Source organism: Schistocerca nitens, chromosome 9 (genome assembly GCF_023898315.1).
Source record: "Schistocerca nitens isolate TAMUIC-IGC-003100 chromosome 9, iqSchNite1.1, whole genome shotgun sequence".
In the NCBI taxonomy this organism is placed as follows: Eukaryota; Metazoa; Arthropoda; class Insecta; order Orthoptera; family Acrididae; genus Schistocerca; species Schistocerca nitens.
In genome coordinates, this window is record NC_064622.1 from 145,110,106 (window position 1) to 145,125,503 (window position 15,398).

Below are 15,398 nucleotides of genomic sequence, written 5' to 3' on the forward strand. Positions count from 1 at the left end.
GGGAAAAACAAGAATGGACAAAGTAAGAAATGTAGATATTAGAAAGCACCTTAAACTAGAAAGTATGAGAGAAGAAATTGAAAAAAAGAGATTAAGATGGTATGGGCATGTTCAGAGGATGCATGGGCAGAGACTCCCCAAAATTATGGAAGAACTAAAGATGGATGGAAAAGACCTAGAGTGCGCCCAAGAACATGGTGGAAAACGGGAGTGATAATATCTGTGGAAAGGAGAGATGTGTCCTGGCAGCAAGTGGAGGAAGAAAAGTGGTGGGAGGACCGAGCCAAATGGAGAGGACTGGTCAGCACCCAGAACCGGCAGTAGCTGGAGCGGGATTCGGATATAGATAGAATCGATTGTCATCAGAAGTTAGATGTTTCTCTTTGCGGTATGCAAAATGACTTTCTCGATAGGAAAAAGAAGTGAAATTGTGTAAGCACGAGTGAAAACAGGTTTGATTAAGGAAAATCGCGAAATTTTGGGGGTCAAGTATCCGGAATAGAACAATATAGAGTCTTTATAAAAACTGGTGCACCTACGGATCTGTGCAAAATGTAAAAGACAAAGAATTCCTTCAGTTCACACACCAAAGTTATTGCAGACATTCGCCGAAGAATTATTCAGAGACCAAAGAAGTCTATGCGTAAATTGCTCCAACAGGCGCATGTAAGTAGGAGTCGCCAGCGGATATTGAAAAGTCTTAACTTGAAGCCATACCATGTGACTGTGCAGCAATTATGGGAGGATGACAGTGAGAAGCGCCTGGACTGCTGCACGTGGCTTTTGAAAACAACAATTGTTCGTTAGACCCTTTCCACTACGTAATGAGTAATGAACCACGGTTTCAACTTTCTGGTCATGTGAATTCACAGAACACAAAGTACTGGGTAACGGAGAACCGTAACTCTGTGCACATGTACATGAAAAAATTGTTGCTTGGTGCGGTATAACAGGAAAGCGCGTTATTGGAACAATATTTTTTTGTCGCTGCCCTCAACACGGGTGCATGTACGGAAATCTTTCATCCATTTCGAGCTCAGCTCACTTAATGACACTGAATATCGCTTCTTTCAGCAAGTTGAGGCAACATGCTACATGCCTAAGGTATCCGTGGAACGAGTCCATGATATCTTCACAGAGGAACAAACTGTCTGCGAACATTTATGGCCGCCACGTTCGCCGAATTTAACAACATGTTATTTTTTGCTGTGGGGACATTCGAAGAGGAGGGCCTGTGAAACAGGTCCACACACAGTACAGGAACTGAAAGACAACATCAACCGTGAAGCTGCCGTCACTAATATCCTTAGATGTGCACAGCTGATATATCAGGGGGTCACTTTTCACGGTATTTTTCATTGTAAATAAATGGTAGGTCCATTTCAGCTCTTCGTTTATGTAATTTCACTGCATTTCCTTAATATTACATGGACTACTTTTATCTGTGCCTCCCTGTACTGTATTCCTGAAATTTTGTCGAAAACACATTTTTGAAACTGTGACTGTGAACCAAATCAAGCTGATTCTTGCAGAAAAGAAAACGGCAACCAGCCACTGTTAATAACGCTATTTATTTACACAATTAGTACCTATAACGCTTCCGAACCGAGAGGTTCATCTTCAGGCAGCTTTTTATGTTTGTATTACATTCGTAATTGTCTGCATTAGTTGTTGGACAAGAAACAACGTGCAATTAATGTAAACAATAACACATATAATAGAAACGTGAACAGCCGCCTGAAGCTTCAACTGTCGGTTCGAATCCAGTAATAGTTCTACTTGCCTATATGTTGTTGCTGTTGTGGTCTTCAGTCTAAAGACTGATTTGGTACATGCTGCTCTCTCCTGTACAAGCCTCTTCATCTTCGAGTAACTACTGCAACCTACATCACTCCGAATCTGCTTACTTTATTCATATCTTGGTCTCCCTCTACGATTTTTATCCCCCACGCTTCCCTCCAGTACTAAATTGGTGATCCATTGGTGCCTCAGAATGTGTCCTACCAACCGATTCCTTCTTTTAGTCAGGTTGTACCAAATAGTAGCTTATTCACGTTCCTGCTTTTTAGTCATTAATAAACCTACTACTGCATTACGGCTATTTGATTTTGTGTTTATAACCCTGTATTCACCTGACCAGATGTCCTGTTCCTCCTGTCGCCGAACCTCGCTGATTCGCGCTATATCTAATTTCAATCTATCCATTTCCCTTTTTAAATTTTCTAACCTACGCGCCCGATTAAGGGATCTGACATTCCACGCTCCGATCCGTTGAACGCCTGTTTTGTTTCTCCTGATGACGACGTCCTCCTGAGTAGTTCCCGCCCGGAGACCCGAATTGGGGACTATTTTACCTCCGGAAAATCGCCATCGTCATTTAACCATACAGTAATGCTGTATGCCCTTGGGAAAAATTACGGCTGTAGTTTCCCCTTGCTTTCAGCTGTTGGCAGAACCAGCACATCAAGGTCATTTTGGTTAATGTTACAAGGCCAGATCAGTCAATTATCCAGACTGTTACCCCTGTAACTACTGGAAAGGCTGCTGCCTGTCTTCAGGAATCACACGTTTGTCTGGCCTCTCAACAGATACCCCTCTGTTGTGGTTGCACCTACCAGTACGGCAATCTGTGTAGCTGAGGCACGCAAGCCTTCCTACCAACGACAAGGTCCATGATTCATGGGGGGTGGGGGGTGGGGTGGGGGGTGGGGGGTACTTGTGTAAATAAATAGCATTATTAGCACTTGCTGACTGCTATTTTCTTCTCTGCAAGAATGAGCTCGTAAGAACTTCCTTACTGACACAGAGAACCAGTTACTTTCCTGGTAAGGCACTTGCAGTGTTCTTAGTAAAGTATTTATTTTATAATGTGTCTCATTATTTTTTGTGGGGATGTGATGATGAGCATCATAATTTTGTGGTATCATGATATCTTCTCAATTTTTTGAATGCAAGTCAGTTATATATAAAGAGAGATACGATGTTTTTCTTCATTCTCCTAACAAATATTAGATTTGGCGCATAGAACGTTTTTCATTTCCATTCATCAAATGCTAATGCAATCGAAGAGCGCGAAGTATAGATGACATGCAAGACAGGGCAACAGCTAACATGGCTATCGAGCAGTGGGAAACATCCACAAGAGATTGAAAAAGGTGTATGGAGATGCTGCTGTCGATCGCAGTACAGTTAGTCGGTGGGCAAGCAGGTTACGTGATTAAAGTGGGCACAGCAATATTGAAGATTGTCCTCGCAGCGGCAGGCCTCATACTGCACACACTCCAGACAATGTGCAGAGAGTTAACGAATTGGTGACTCCTGACAGACACATCACAGTGAACGAATTGTCACGCTATGTTGGGATAGGGGAAGGAAGTGTTTGCAGATTACTGAAAGTGTAGGCGTTAAAAAAGGTTTGTGCCAGGTGGGTTTCCAGGATGTTGACAGTGGCTCACAAAGGAACAAGAAAAACGGTATGCAGCGAACTTTTGGAACAGTATGAGAATGGTGGAGATGAATTTCTTGGAAGAACGGTGACAGGTGATGAAACATGGCTCCATCATTTTTCACCAGACACGAAGAGGCATTCAGTGGAGTGGCATCATGCAAATTAACCCAAGAAAAAAAATTCAAAACCACACCTTCTGTTGGAAAAGTTATGGCTACAGTGTTTTTCGATTCCGAAGGACTCTTGCTTGTGGACAACATGCCAAGTGGAACCACCATAAATTCTGATGCATATGTGACGACACTAAAGGAACTTGAAGCTCAGCTGAGTCGTGTTCGACCACACCGGAAAAAGCAGGATGTTTTGCTGTTGTGCGACAATGCACAGCCACGTATCAGTCAAAAAACCATGGAAGCAATCACAAAACTCCGATGGACAACACTGAAACACCCGCCTTGCAGTCCTGAACTGGCTCCATGTGACTGTCATCTCTTTGGGAAACTGAAAGACTCTCTTCGTGGAACAAGATTTGAAGATGATGACTCCTTTGCGCACGCTGCCAAACAGTGCCTCCAACAGATTGGTCCAGAATTTTACCGTGCGCGTATACAGGCTCTGGTTCCAAGATGGCGTAAGGCAGTTGAGAGGGATGGAAATTATATGGCGAAATGAAAATATTCTTCCTAAAAGATGTATCTACACACTGTAAAACATTCAGACATGTAGAATAAAAGATGCATTTTTAAAAAATTGTGTGCATTTCTTCTGGAATGCCCCTCACAATTCATTTGCTACAATCTGTTAAGTACCATGTACCATATACTGATGTGCCGTAATCCTCAAAACGCAATTTCAGCTTTGATACAGAACACAATTGTAGCGTGTACAGAGATTTTTGTATTCTTTTAATCTTCGAAATCTTTCGAAAATACGTATTATAAGTACGATAGATAATGTACTTTAGTAATTACTGTACTTATATTAGAACTAGATCGTGAGGTGACCATGCGGTCAGAAGCAGTGGCCAGAAGACCATTCTCTAACAGACGTTTTACAACTGACACTTAGCTTTGTAGCAACATTATAGCTGCTGAAAAGTTTGTTCCAGACGAGTATTAAGTTTCCACGTTGAGTGACGGGTTGTAAAACTACCGTAGGCTACTGTAGACTAGGTAGTAGTTTGTCCAGCAGACTTGGTCCTACACGTGTTACCTGTACATTAGGTGTGTTGCATCCCTATCAGGCGTTTCCTCATTTCGATTCCTTTGTTTACGTATACGATCAGATTCCCTGCGAAACCAGAAGCGCTGAACCGTCAACAAACTGAGTGAGGATATACTGTATAAAGGACCATGTAACTTACAGCACATTACTGACTAATGTTCTTCAGCATGCGTCATCGTTTGGAAGTGTGGAAATTGTACAACAAAAGGACCATCGAAAATAAGACGAAAGCCACATGTGTGTACTGTGGAGCCACATGTATATCTTAATGCAGTGGCTACTCGTCTACAAGATAAACTACAGACGGATAGATTCTGTCCACAATCTATCAAACGTGTGGCTCAAGCACCTATACAGAGATCAAGAAAAATTTCGAATACCCATTCTGAAACAACTAATGAAATGTCTATGTCTGCGACCCAGCTGATAAGCAATGTAGTCTCTCGAACGCCACATCATCAGCGTCATTGGGCACTCTTACAACAATTTCTGATAGACGCAAGCGAAGTCTTCGTTATAGCTATTTATTCATCAGGAGCCTCGTTATCGATGTTAGAGACTCAGTAATGGAGGAAAGCTTTATCTTTAATTCATCTTGGCTACGAGCCACCTAACCACCATGCTATGGATACCATGTAGCTCAACGCTGAATGTCAAGATGTTTATTCTGTTGACACAAATGAGATTAAATTTTGAAATGCTCTTGCTGGTGGATGGGCAAATGTGTCCGGGACCAAGTGATTAATTTCTTTGTCAAGACACCAGAACCAATTTTCTTTAAGAGCATTTTTCCTAGTGAGTGCAGATAAACAGCTTAATTAGGGCTATAAAATACACAATGGTTCTAATTATGTGCAAAACAAAAAACAAAGAGAAGTCGTCAGCTACCAGTTTCTCTCTCACACATTCAGATATGTTTCTTTCCCTATCAGTATTACCAGTAATCCTACTATTTACTTCACCATTTATGTACTGTACTAAAACTACTGATCCGTAGCTTTGGTAGACCGCAACTCTAGCTGTGACACATCGCGGCTGTCATGTCATTACCCATCGCCACCGGATGCAACGACGCTAAGTCTGCGGCTCCTCGATCGCCGTTTTCAGCGCTATGAGCAACAAAAAGGACCATCGAAAATGAGACAAACGCCGCGTGTGAGCACTGTGGAACCATACGTACATCATAATATTTACTAACAAGTAAGCAGTATTGGCTCGACGACTCTCGAGTTCTTCCTTATCTTCGGCATCGCCTCCTGCACGTCTGAAGTCGACACACTTACCGCCTTGTCACAAGTGTCTTATCGAGCATTCTCGGTCAAAATGTGTGAGTTGAAATGCTTTGTGTTACCGTTGCAAGTGTTTGCAGAGCAAAGAAGACAAAGTCGCGATCGGACCGCCAGGTCTACAATATTACAATGCGGTGGCGCAAGTTACGGTAATCCTCACGAATGACTAATTGGGGGTGTCAAATTAAATACCTTTCAGCCGTCAAATTTCCAACCTTATTATATTTGGCAACCAGTTTCAGCTTTTTATTACGCCATCTTCAGGCCCCTGACCAAAGTGTAGGATGAATCTACTTCTGTTGTGATCAAAATAGGGGCCAGCAATACTGGTATTAGCAGATATTTGCTACAGTGGTCACCTCAACCATGTATCTTTGCGCTATGTTTTTTTTTTTAACAATACCTTAACATTTCTACCTGAAGCTGCCTTTTGATTTACCTACAGTTAGTTCTTCCAGATGATTTGACTGTGTGTTTATCAGTTTATCGTTACTGTTTTCGAGGTAGGAAACTTCACAATTTTTCAGATTTTGTCTTGCTCTTTTTTTTTCTCTCTTCTGCCAATACGTGTTGTTTTGAATCAAATTACAATTCTTTTCGTTTGCTTCTTTATTATTGAAACGTTTCACTGATGACCAGAAGGAGTAAGAGGAAACTGAAGCCCAATGCCACACCACCCGTTTTTTCTCATTCACTTCCAGAGGCATAAAAAAAGGAATTATTATGCCATCAGTATCTCCCTCAAGAAAATGAATGCAATAATCCCTCACTTCCCCCACTAGAGACAGCTCCAGAAAGGCATCAGCAGTGTAGTGAAGATATTCTGTCTGAAAATGTGCTTCAAATTTGGCCATGTTATGGCCAGGCAAATTCTACTGCGGACCGACTGGCCCAAAATGATAACTTGTTACGTGATTTAGAGTTGTGTTATGAGACAGATACAACAAATTATTTATTATGCTTCAACTTTTAATACATTTTCTTGAGTGAAGGAATGTGTCAACCTACAAAGCAAAAATTGTAATGTTTGGCACTCTGTTTGCGAATGCTTAATTTGTATTCAGTTTTACAAGTATACACTCTGCAGTTCATCTGTGTAGCCATATCATTTGTTGCCTATTTGTGTACAACGATAGATACAAACATTATTTCTGTATTTCTGATGATTCAGTAGTAATTAAAAAGTTGCTGTCATCCGAGTACACTCTTGTTTTCGTTCTATGTAATCGTTAATGTAAACATGCAATAGTACTGTACCCAGTGCAGTTTATGCACTCTTGATCCAAGAGATTCTTGCCAACAAAACTAAATCAGTAGTATGAAGTATCCTTTTGCTTTCCAGTCAGTTTTCTAGGTAGGATAAGAATTTTTTTTTCTTATTTTCACCATTATATGCACATCACGTTTCTTTAACAAAACTCCACGTCCTCTGTGTCAAACGTTTTAGTTTGGTCCTTTTCACTAAAGACAGTCTGTTATTTACTGAAAAGTCCACTTTCAGTTATTCATCAACCAGATTTTTATTCTGTTTCTGAAGGGTGATAGCGTTGAGACTGATCTGTAATTTCCTACATTTTCACCACTACCTTATCAGTACAGGGAACCTTTGTTTCTTTTGGATGTGGTGAGTTGTAATTGGATATCAAAAATACATTACGAATCTCCAGTAAAGGTTCTTCCGTCTTGTTTATGCATTGTCTTGTCAATTATACTCTTGGTTAACCCTCTAGAACTTTTATTTTTAATACTGAACACTGTATTACTGGTTGCTTTGTCTGAGGCAGTGGCAAAGGAACTAATACTAGCATACAGTTGATTTGCACACAGTGGTCAGTGTTTGTGTTTTTGAGAGATCTCTTGCAGGTAAATTTCAGCACTGCTGAAACATTTGTTTGCAAAATATGTCCATTTTTTTAATTTTAGCTTGTAGAAGTTTTTAGTTTCACATTTGAGCTTTCTGCTAGAAATTATTCCACACCACCATTATCAATTTGTTTTTACTTTTATTTGAAATGCATATATTGCATCAAATATCTATCAATAAATATTGCATCATGAACTCTATCTGTTTAATCACAAAACGTATGAAAATGCGAGTACTCCTAATAGTGGACATTTCGTTTTGGAAAATCGGCTGCTGTGAAATGGTTTTATCTTGCTTTCACTCTTTAGCCCTTCTAAAGCTCACTACAGAAAAATGTTTCCTGGATTTCTCCGTTATATAAATTTGTTACTAGACACACAATGATCCCATCTAAAAAACATCTATTACTCTGGGAATAAAAAAAACGTATAAAATTTAGAGGCTGATGACGACAACAATGAATATCGAAGCAGGAAACTCTGAAATGGCTTGAGTGCTTGTGCAATAGTGCAAATGAAACTAATTTTTTTCCTGGTCGATTCCATTTTTTCTGAAACATTGTTGTAAATGGCTAATGCTCTGCATCACACTAGAATTTAATTTACTCCACATTAAATACATAGTAGTTGTATATTAAATGGCAATGTAGAATTTCTGCTGTAGTGAGAGTATCAAATCAATGTCTTTTGATAATCAACAGGTCACAGTATTCCTGGACGAGATCTGACAAACAAATGGCGGACGCCTGTGCATATTATCTATTTTGTCTAACGAACATTGGCTACTATGTATTAGTCTCTCTAGGATGGCCCAGTTATGCATACGTCACAAAGACATAGTGAGCAGGGCTTCATCTCTCTGTAGAAAGAAGCACTTAGTCATGATAAAATCCTGTTTATTACTAACATCCATGAACTACGCTTTTCGACATGGAATGGGTGAAACTAATAACTATTGCGTTTGAGATGTTACAAAGGAATTGCGTAATAATACTTTGGCATAGGCGTACATGTAAACCGTTAGTAACTGCCAAGTTGACTCATTGCCTAAGCGCATCCTAAGTTTAACTTGCTGAGTGCGTGAATGAAGTTAGAATACTAAAACTTAACTCTAGTCAATGGAATTTGCGGCCACCTAGAAGCACGTTTGACAATGCTGTACATACATACCATACTTTGCACATACTTAGGCAGAGTGTGACTACAGTGCTAAAAATCTGAATGTGACTCATCATCTGTGAGCATGGTATTGTGGGCATGGAACGAAGTGTTGCCTCCCGGAACCTAAGAAGAAGTCTTCCTCCTCAGCCGCTCCTGATTAGAGTATTTCTTTTCTCCTTGTTTTTACACCTCATAAGAAACGCATCAGATTTCAAGAATCATGAAAAGTTGTCTATCTTTTCAGTTATTTCAATAAACCATTCTAGGCCCTTCTCATAGTGTTCTGGTGAGTGTGGCGTATGCTACACATTCAATAGTTGTTTGACATCCTCCAGGCAGAATTGATAGCTGTTGATCTTGATAAATCATCTGAAATGATTGTAGCTTCAGATCAACATTATCAGCTTGCAGTATATTCTGTTTGGAGGTTCTACTTTTGTTCTGAAGATTAAACAAACAGCTAAGATAAATGGGGATACTGGATGTCGACAACAAACAAAGCTTCGACTCATCCATCTCAACTGTCCAAAAAATAGTGGAAATAAGCGCCAGAAGAGCTCTCATAACCAAATGATTGAGAAGTATAAAATACAATTATTAATTATGTCACATGAAACTGCAGCTAAAACACATTAGAACGTATAATTGTTAGAAATTGTGGTAATTTGGCCACACAAATAAGCAACAACTGGATAGTCTCAATGTGTTACACACCTACTGCCCATCTGCACTGTCGCCATCTATGAGTTCTGTGCATCACGTGATGAGGTTTCATACCATAATGGACAGGAGCCACACTGACACGTGTGATCGTGACACTGAGCTACTAAAGTATGTGTCGAAGAGGACGTCAGTACGTCATCTAAGTGCTAATCAACAAGGGAAAACTAACGGAAGCTAGGCACTTCGTTTTGGCATAGAAATATTTAATTTGTTCCTCTTCCATACCGTCAAAGTCAGTTGCTCTACCATTTTTCGATTTCTTAATGAGTTATCAAATTTTTCAATGATGTCAACTGCGAAATCCCTTACCTCCATGTTTATTTGTAGTTCTCTACTTGTGCGACCCAAATTTTTCATTTAAACGAATGCTGGTGTGCAGTAATTGTCAGAAAAGGGAATGTGTTCGAGAGCAGCTTGCAAGCTTTATGACTGTTTTGGGACATGTACAACACTCCAAGGATTGGGATCTTACAATTATGTAATAGTGGTAAGCCTTTTTGCAGTATCTGTTCACCAAAGGGCTTTACCTAAAACGGAGAATAATATTTAGATAACAAAACATAACGTGGCGTCCAGAATCATAATTTTCGGGTAGTAAAGGGTGCAGTGTGGAGGGGGGGGGGGGGGGGGGGGAGTTCATGGCGGTGGAGAGTCAGAGCGAATGTGTGATATGGTGATGGACTGATATCTTATTTGTCTCCTCCACAAATTCTTGTCATTAAGTAATATGAGATAACTACTCAATGATTAATGAAGAACCAACGGTATACGACAAGGCTTAGGACATCCACATCTTATTCAAAAACATGTACGTTAGAGTTTTGCGTGCTCAGAGCTACTGCGGACAAGGTTATCTGCCACTATTAGTGTTAGAATGTAGTGAGTACACAGTTCATCACACATGTGCGTGTGTGGGACTGCATTGTAAACGTCACCCACGTACCTCTGTCTTTGGGGAGCCATCAGGATCGCTATTTGGATTCCCAGAGGAGACGTGAACGATGCTAATTAGCAGTGGAACAATGGACAGTTGTGCATTCAGTAGGCAAGTCACACTTGATTTTAAACCTTACCGACGTTCTTCTTAGAATCCTCTGACATGCAGGAAGTCACCTACTTCACATACAAATATCATTATGATCACTGAACGATGGCGGCATAATAAGACAAGAAGTGATCAACAATTCCGTGGCTCTAGAATATTTAACTGACGCACAGGAACCGTTACGGTTGTTGTGGACGTCGTCACCACCATCACCATCATCTGTTTCAACGCCGACCAGTTATGTATCGTCTTGAGTTACCTGAAGAAATTTCCTGAAGGATGTTTGTTTGTACCACAATCCTAGACTGACTTAATTTAGTTAATGTATACGCCGATGGCTTCCTCGTGATGCCTTGTATCATACGTAATTAACGAAGGGATATATTTTAACCTCCAAAGCATCAGTTGAATATAAAGATATACATCTGGTACTAAAATAAGTAATTAATGAATAAATGACGTAAGGAAACCTTTTTCATACAGAAACACTTGCGAAATGGAATACAACCTAAATATAGCGCACGCCCTGTTGAAATGAAGTGAATATCACATTCTGTTTTTCATGTAAGAAGCACAACTATGTGTCAAATGGATTAACATACCATACATATGTCCTTGTAAACACTTGAAAGCCGGTAGCTGAAAATATTAGTTTTTATTTCACTGTTAGTTTCTGTTGTAAGGCGTACTTCTTCTTAACGCCATAAATACATTGTTGTTTTATGTTAGTAAACATATTGTTGTATTTTATTACAATACCTAGATTTATCGCAGTTCATTTAAATGTACACATTATGTCAATAATTCTCAGGAATTAATTTGTTCATGAGAAAGTTTATGCAACAGAATCACAAGAACGTTTTTGGACGGAAAGACATATTCAGCTGGCATAACACATGCAATAACGGAGTGTTTTACATAAAACAGACGGAATATCAATATGTGTCATGAGAGCTATAGAAACATTTTCATGGAGAAAGTAAAAATCCTTTATAGAAAGGTGACCCACAGTTAAAGATACATGCCATAATGCGAGCGTAGACTGGTATTAATAATAAGAAAGTTATAAGTGACTGCCGTAATGAACGAATGGAAGTACATGGACTGACGTAGGCTACCAAATATAAAAATCTTGAATGCTTGGTGCTCCGCAGCCTTCAGATATTTATTAAAAGACATCTTCAGTACACTGTGAGCTACACTAAATTCTTTCGTTTGTCATAGCTGGTTATCCGTTTTATAACCCACGATCAGTGGCATATTATGCACTTCTATAGCAATGGCATACTTGTCAGATAATACGACAGGATCTAAAATATGTCCTGCAATATAGTACACAGTTTGTCATGTACATTACTAGTGTCAGTTCTAGGCAGTAATAATTCCTGATAATGTTTCACGTGACTCATCTACATTACGTCAAAAATTACCAAGAACTGTCACTGCCTAAAGTTTGACAGCAATAATGGACATGACAAACTGTGTACTATGTTAAAGACATATTTGAGATGTTGTCATACTAACTGACAAGCATGTCATTGGTATAGACGTGCATAATATGCCACTGATGATGGGTTATAAGTGGCTTTGGCAAATAAAACAATTGCAGTGCAGCTCATAGTGTATTGAAAATGTCTTTTAATAAATGCTAAATTTTAGAATAACTTTGAAAGCATCATTGAAATAGGTTTGTATTTTCAAAAGAAATTATGTCAAAAACAAAATAAAATGAAAATTTGTGTTGAAAAATAAGAGAAACGTGCCACAGTATCGTTTCTTTTAAGGAAACTACTCGGTTGAAGGCTTGCCTTAATGACTGTTCAGAGCACTACAGGTTTTCTTTCCTTCACATAAATACCGTTATTTTTTAGCTAAGTTTCATAAATAAATTTGCAAACAACCATGAGTGGGAAGTGTTTGATCTGCCAGAGGAACGTTAGTTCAGCGATTCTATGCACCTGTTGTGACAGATGATTTCACTGGAATAATGTCATAATGTAGTTGTGTGGAAATTGTGGCGTGTATGAGACTCTTCCACAGTATAGCAAAGTATTTTCAAGGGATAGGAAAATAGATGAATAGGAAGGAAGTAGGAAGGAAGATTATAGCCCTTAAGGCTGAAGTGGATAGTGCTAGGGAGGAACTGCTGAGATTAAGAAGGGAGAAAGGTGAAGACAAGTGGGAAGTGGCAGCAGGGAAAAGGGGCCACAGAAAGAGAACAGTATATGATAGTTTCATCATTGGCACAAAAAATAGATTTGCCTTGCTAATTCAGTTTATTAAGAAAGAGGCTCAAGTAGTCATAGGTGTAGTGAATACCCAACAGACGTTCATTAGGAAACTAACTACTTCAAAAAAAGGTAGAAAGTGGCAGGAAAGTTCTGTTGTTAGGAAATAGCCGTGGAAGAGGTGTGACCCGATTTTTCAGGAAAAATTACGTGACAGACCCCAGGCCACGAACTATTTCAAGCTCAGTGGATGTCTTAGCCAAGTGGTAGGGGTTGTAGGATCCTTGTAAGAGGGCTTTATGAAGCGGGATCGCATTGTCATAGTGGGTGGAGCAGGACATAGTACCGATAGTATTGACAGTGACCTGGTAAAAATAGCTTCTGCAGAGAGCCATACAAAGGTAGGGTTGGTGCATGCTTTCATGCAGTATGATCGGCCAAACTTTAACAACTCTATAAGGAGCATCAATATGGAGTTGGAAGCTGTGACAGGCAGGTGCTAAAAACGTTAAAATATCACAAGACGATTAAACGATTATAAAAGTACAGTGAAAATAATGTTAGTATATTACATAGAATATTAAGGGAACAAAATAAGTAGATGAACTTCTCTTTTGTTTGGAAGATTTAGAAACAGAGAACGGAATGCATGTACTATACCTGTCTGAAAATCATAGAGTCACAGATATGAGAAAAGCAAATTTAAGTGGATGTAAGCTTTCAGCACATGTAAATAGAGGTAATATGAGAAAAGGGAAAAGTTGCCATAAATGTTGAAAATCATCATGGCGTGAAAACTTCAGAGATTAAAAAATTTTGTATACAGTAACCATGTGTCTGTGAGATTAAATTAAATAATGGTAATTTTACAATTGCAACTGGGTATAGGTCCCCAATGGGAAATTTTCAGCAGTTTTTGAAAAACTTGAATTCCTGTTGTGTATGTGACAGAGGGAAGAAAACTGTCATTTGTGGGGATTTCAGTGTTGAGTCTGATAGGAAGAGTGATCATCTTTCAATTTTACATCAGTTACTGATTTTCCTCCTCAGGTAGCACAGGACAGCAGCACACTGATAGATAATATTTTCGGAGGCCGACATGAATTTAAACACATAAACATTTGTTTTATTAAGAATGATCTTTCCGATCATGACACAGCTGGTTTCGGTATATGAACAGCTCCATACGGTAATGCAATGTATTCAGTTAACAGTTTAACAGTTTCAGATTTTAGGGAACGCTTGCAACAATTACACTGGGATGTGGCTTACTGGAACGTGGTGCTAAATTAAATTATGACTTATTTCATGATACATTTGTGAGTATTTTTGAAAACAGTTTCCGTTAGAAACCAGCAAAATACCATTCTAAGAGACTACGGCTTTCTAAAGGGATAAAAATATCTCATAACTGGAAAAGGGAAATGTATCTAATAGCAAAAAAGAGTAATGACTCCAAAACAGTCAAATATTATAAGAATAACTGTACTACATCAAGGAAAGCTATTAAAAAGTCCAGAAGTACGTGTATTATACTTGAGAGCAGCAACTCTGACAATAACATTGAAACAACTTGGAATATTGTTGAAAGGCAAACAGCACACGAAAATTGTATTGCTATCAAACTGAATGAAAAGTTTATTAACAAAAAGTAAGTGGTTGAAAATTTTTTAAATTTTTATAAATGCTATGGAGAAAACAGGATCTGGATGTTCATTAAAAAGGCAAAGCTATATAGGGAAGAGTCAATACCTACGCAGTTTGATAAAATTGAAAATCTATCCACCTCTACTTCTGAAGTTCGGGAAATAATGAACTCACTCAAAAGTAAAAGCTCACATGGAACTGACAGCAATTCCAACAAAGTACTAAAACCTCATTCCCAACAGATAAGTAGTAGTAATATATTCAAGAGTAGTTAGACATATTTAAAGTACTAAAAAATGCCAGTTCCGATTTCAAAAAGACTTTTCAGTGGAAAGACCTACATGTTTTCACTGATCAAATATTGCTCTGAATAACCGAAAATCACCAGCTGGGATTTTCTGTGATGTCTCAAAGGATTCTGATGGTGTAAGTTATGGAATTCTTCTAGATGAGCGTAACTATTGTACTAGGAGCAGGGCAGCACACAAATGTTTTAATTTATATTTAACCACAAGAGTACAGATGGTTGAAATAATGAGTTCACATAATGCGCAAAAATCAACAGAGTCCTCTTATTGGGGAGGTCTAAACAATGTCATCCCATAAGGTTCAAGCTTGGCTCCTTATTGTTATTAATATATGTTAATGGATTGCACCTCTGTATTCAAGAGGATGCGAAGCTGGTTCTTTCTGCTGATGATACAAGTGTAGTAATGACACCCAACAAACAAGAATTAGGTGAGCAAATTGTAAATAAGGTCTTTTATAAA